We start from the raw sequence: 6,000 nt of genomic DNA on the forward strand, positions 1-6,000 counted from the left end.
TACCCCACCTCTGCAGCTCCTCTCTGGGCTTCACCAGTGCTGAGCCTAACTCGTGCAGCTCACCTGGGACAGGACACTTGGGAACAAGTAGGACTTTGACTAAGGGACACCTCACCTTTCAGCCTCTTTACATGTGTGATCTGACGCCCTCAGATGTCAGTATCTGTCAAGGAGATGATCCTCAAGCATATTGTGTCCATGACACGCCCTTGTTCTTGGGGTCACACCCACCTGACAGAGAGGGAAACACAGGCTTTCTAGTGGGCTGCGCTCTCCCTGCAGCCTGATTTTCATTGATGTGTGCAAGATCCTTGTTCTGTGAGCTATGGGAGACTCAGAACAGAGATTAAATCATATGTGTGTGATGCAGATCTTGGCCCACAAGATCTGCTGTTGTGGTTGCAGTATTCCAATACACATACACACGGACTACAGAGGTCCTGGGGGGGAAAAGGGATGACGCAGCCACTCTCTCAAGAGGAGAGTGCCTCTCATGGCCTGGCCTACTTCCTCAAGGGGGGAGCACCACTACCCTTGCCTTGACCAGCCTTTATAGGTTTTTCAGGCCCTTAATATCAAAGAAGGTCCTCTTTTACTGTGCAATGGTTTGTTTTGGGTGGTTATCTTTGCAGACACAGGAGAGGGTGTCACTGAATACATCAAAGGAGGGCATTTGCAATGTAAAAGGAGAAAAGGTTGAAAGGGCTATGTCCCATACCTGGAGTGTCTAGCCCAGATTCTGGGAAGATAAAGATACTCAATAAACATTTGCTTCCTCAACTCAGGGTGAGGGAGTTTTTTAGCAAGAGCAAGTCTCATAGCAGTCTAAGTACATGCAGTCCTGATTTCCCACTGGAGAACTTATCCATGGACGTGGGTCCTGCCCACCAACCTCACTCCCCACTGGCTTTTCCGAGTGGGGGCTGAGCCACATCTCCCATGCTTGGAATGGTTCCCCACATGTGTGCACAGGGAGTGCACACAACACACAGTCACAAACATACATCCAACAAGATAACATGTGCATGCACCCACATGCACACACTGACACTCTCCTATAGGGAACCGTTCCACACGTGGGAACTGTAGCCCAGCTCCCACTCAGAAAAGCCAGTGGGTGCAAGATCCAGCACACAGGACTCAATAAGACATGAGAACCACAGTCAATATGGGTATATCTAGGGCCTTTTTAAATCTGAATCATAAGGAGCTGGGGATATGGATGGTTTATTAACTTACTAGGGGCACAATTTGGGAGACACACTGGCCCAGCAATAAGGCATTCAAGTATCAAGGCCATTAATAGTCCAGGTGGTCTCTGAGTCACTCAAAGGTGTATTCTGAAGTAGGAGCATGTCCTGTGGGGACTTGTCCCTCAATGGGAGGAGCTATGTCTGCACAGAGCTAAGGGACATGCATTGGGATGTAAATGCTCCGATGGAATAGGGTGTTTACAGTTCACCTCGTGTCCAATTTAGTTATAGATCTTTTTGGAGAAGAGGAAGCCCCAGGCCCTCAGAGGAAATTCCTCCCTAGCTCCCTGTGCACCTGCTCCTGGGTCAACAGCCCTGAGGTCATGTGTCCCACATGCCCCCTGCTAACCAGCTCACGACCTGCAGGGGAGGGTCCCGTCTGGTCTCACAGGGCATGGTCTTCTCATGGCTGGACGCTGACTTCAGGGTGCTCCCTGAGGAACACCATGTGCTTCAACACCTCTGCACACTGGGAACTGGTCCTACTAAACCCCAGTGACTTTGTAGTGAGCTCCATACCCAAATCTCTATGAATCACTAAAGAGTCTTTTCCCTCAGGCTGTCTGATGCACTGACACAGCCAACACCTCTGAGTCCAGAAGCTCCTGCAAGCTTCAGTGGCCTCTGATGTCCTGTAATTCCTCTGCTTGCAGGTCCTATCTTGATATCCCTGCATGTGGCCCTAATCCCACTGCACATCTACTGCTCAATAAACCACACACATACACACAGTGATGATTTTCATGGTAATTAACTCCAGGTGCCCCTTATTCCCTTTTCCCACCATATGGGCAGGGCCCAACCCCGTGGATTTCAGACCTGAGTGTGACTTTGTAAATGACTTAGTGTTGGGTTGCTCACTGTGGGACACACCATCTTTTCATCGTTTCTGGATGTTCCATCCTGATGATTATGCTTCTTTCTACCAGCTGCCTTAGGGACCTCAGACCCCAGCATCCTACATGGAGACAGACTTACTGCTCAGAGACTCCCAGCAGCACCTTTCAGTTGTTGGAGGAACTACTGTCTCCCCATGCACCTGAGTCTCAGTTTCAACCTCATGGACATTCCCAGACTGACCAAGGCATCATAGGTGAGAACTCTGACACTACTGGTCATTACTCAGGATGTCTGTCAAGCAAAGGTGGTCTTCTCTAGGGCCAGTCATGGAGGAGCTGTGGTGATGCTCCCCAGGTGGACTCCGTGCCCTCTGCACCCAGCAGCCAGGCAGACACTGAGTTCTCGCTTAGATCCAGAGAAAGGCAAGAGCATCTGTTTCGGTTTGCACTGTCTGGGGAATGTGGCAGGTAGTTCCTACCTAGAATACTCCGACAGCTGCCATTTCCACAGGACCAGGGACCTGTGCTGGATTAACAAACAGTTGTCAGTTATGTGTGCCCCCATTTCATTTCAGTCACTGCATCTTTATCCTCTATGTTGAAATTGTCATTATCATGTGTTATCACACTTGGAACCTGCATCAAGCAGACATACTCCTTAGCAAATGTCCACAGTAACCGGATGAGTCAAATAAATCCTTTTTGTTTCAGTAAATGTTTGTCAGGAACGTTCCCAAACAAAATGCAAGTTACACTTGGTTACTGTCCAAGATGACACTGGAGAAAAATCATTTGCAAGTCAATGACTGAGGACTGGTGTGCTGTTGAAGCAGGGTGCAGCCAAGAGGAGGGCCCCAAGAAGGGATTTGTAATGGGGTCCAGGACTCAGGGTGTCCAGGAAATATTAGAAAAATGTATGTAGGATGTCTTCACCCCCACAGGCCTGAGCCAAGGGGGATGGGACACATGGAACAGGGCCATTCAGAGCTGTTTTGGGTAGCAAGAGCTTTGCAGCTAACCCCTGGCACAGTCATTTAACATATCTATAACCTTTAACTGGTTTCATGGATGTGTTAAGTAGCTGTGGCCATGCTTTGAGCCAGGGGGATGGGACCAAATTCCACCCAGGATGGGACTGGGAAGCAACTCCCCCTGGTTACAGGGCCTGCGTGAGAGCGTGGAGATGATTGGCTCCATGCCATGGGGCCACACCTGCCCAGACTTACTATGGCAGCCCAGAAAAGCTGGAAGAATACGGGGATGCTGGCAGGTGTAGCTGACTGTAGGAGGAGTCAGAAATGGGGCTGCAAAGGAAGATGGGCACTGGGATTTAAACCTAGGCCCGGCAGCCATAGAAAGGAGAGAGACCACGCGGCTTCAAAGAGTAGGGAGGACCACAAGGTTATGGGGGAGAAAGAAGAGACCATGCAGCTCTGAAGGAAGGAGTGAACCACGAGGCTCTGAAGCAAGTAGATAGATAGAGGTCCATGTGGTTCTGAAGTGGGGAAAAGGACCACGCGGTTCTGAAGGAGAGTAAAGAGGACCACGAGGTTTTGGAGTGCTTCTTCTTGCCACGCGGCTTAGGCAGCAGGAGAGACTTTGCAGCCATAGAGAAAGGGGAGAAAGGACTCTTGCTGCTGGGCCATGAGAAGGTGCCACATGGCTTTGGATCAACTGGAGATCGCAGCAGCCACACAGCTGATGGTGCTGGGAGCCTGAATCACGGACTTCTACTTCTTTTCCTGAGACACGGTACCCCGGACTGGGCACAGGGAGAGGGAAGGACTGTGCATCTGTGGGTATTCTAGAGGACTTTAGTATCTTACTGAAGACATTAGGTCATTATTCTAAGTTTGTGTAACTTTTGAATAAACAATTCCTTTCCTTTTCACCAGTCTCTGGCATTGAGAGACGTCTTTCCTCTGGCGGCGGGCATTGCGAACCTAGCAGTTGGGCGTGGGGGGAAGGAACCTCCAGAGACAGAAAGGCGGAATCCTTTCTGTAATAATTTATCGTGAACCACCCCCACCCTCTTGCTCTGTAACACTGTGGCTTGTCATCAGCTTAGTCTGCTGACGTCAACTTTGTGAGTTCTGATGCCACGCAGTACTGCTTTTTTCCACCCTCAGTAATTTCCTCTGCATCTTCATAAGGCTCCGGTATTTTCAATGGGCTTCAAAAGTCGAGGACACACGGAATATTAGCTAACAGTTTTGCAAATTGTAAGGTGACATTAATGGGGTAATTGCTTTGTTCACTGAGTGTCGATTACTGTTTCAAGGAAACACATCTGTGGATTCTGATGGGCAAATGTGGGCAGGCCAGCATGCCCTCTGCTTTATGGTAGTATAGGTCATGTTCCTTCAGAGAATGTGACCCAAAAATGATTTTTACATTTACATTTATATGAAATCGGTGCTCATATTATGGACAACGAGATGTCCCATGATCCTATGAGGTGTGGGTTGCAGGTAACAGACCCAGGAGAGCTGCTGTCAGAACTCAGCCTGGTGTGATGACAGATGAACAGGGAGCCCAAAGCAGGAGAAGATCTCTGTCCCAGCTGCAGAATTCATCATTAGGGCAGGAAGGTCTTAACTGCCCACCCACCCCCCCGTCACTATTTGTTCCAGTCTGACCCTCAGTGTAGTGGAGGGTGCCCACCTTTATTGTGGACAAAAATCTGTTTTTCTGAGACACCAATACAAAGGTAAGTTTACCTGTAAATACACTTGGAGAAACCCAGGAATGACTTTCAGCCACATCTTTGGGCACCTTATGATCTAGTCAAACTAAAACAAAAACCAACTGTCACAACAAAGCTATGTAGCAGAAGAGTTCCAAGTCATAGAAAATATGCATCTGCCCAGTGTATTTAAATGGAGGAGAAGCAACCACTGTAGACACATCATGGTGATCTCTTTCTTAGGTATCTGCATGTGGAATGTCGGATGGAGAGGAAGCTCCTGGTCAGAGATGAGACTAAGCCTTAACCTCCATGTTCCCTGTACCTACAATCTGTGGTCCTTGAGTGGCCCCTGCATCCCAGCTCTCTTGTTTCCTACAGGGAGGATTGTGTCTGGGCTCACACTGATTCCCCTCACTGTGTATGTCCCCGGGTCCTCAGCTGTGAGACTATTCAGTGTTAAATAAACTCAGCTCTCACAGGTGTCCATGGTGATGGTGAGACAGGATTTCAGTGCTGGCATGTAGTCTCTACCTCCACCACCCCATAAAGTACTGGCCCATTCCTGACAATTCCCAGGAGCCTTCGGGTCCAGTGCACACCATACCTCATTGAAGAGAATACAGAGAGAATTCAGGTGAGGCAGAGGGTCTGCAAGGGCTTCACGAGTTCTGCGCTCAACTCATGCAGCTGCACCTGGGACAGCACACCTGGGGATGAGGAGCAACAGATGCTGTCAGTCACATGGAGTCACCCTCATCCCATAGACCAGAGTCTGACATCTGAGACACTCATCCAGGATGTCTTTCACAAGGTAGAGGAAGAGACCCAGGAGTCTCATCTTATTCTAGAGCACAGTTTTGCCTTCCCCAAGACCTCAGCCCCCTGTCAGGAGAGAGCTGGGGACCCCACAGCCCAGGACAGGGTTTGCCCTTGATGTGGAAGTGAAACTTGCATGTGGGGACACCATTCTCCTTTATGTGGGGAGGGATGGAGGTCTGACACCCTGGTCTTTATGGAATGTCTGTGGGGACACCTCCTCTCTTGAACTCACTCACCATGTGCATCCCGGACAGGGGTCACCTGTTTTATGAGACACATTGGAATTAGATCAAATGAATGACATCACCTTCCTGAGCAGGAGAAGAAATGTTGGACTAAATGAGTAGGTGATACATTGGGATTCTCATGCACCTTTCAAACTGATTAGGAAGGGATTTCC

Source organism: Desmodus rotundus, chromosome 10 (genome assembly GCF_022682495.2).
Source record: "Desmodus rotundus isolate HL8 chromosome 10, HLdesRot8A.1, whole genome shotgun sequence".
Classification (NCBI taxonomy): Eukaryota; Metazoa; Chordata; class Mammalia; order Chiroptera; family Phyllostomidae; genus Desmodus; species Desmodus rotundus.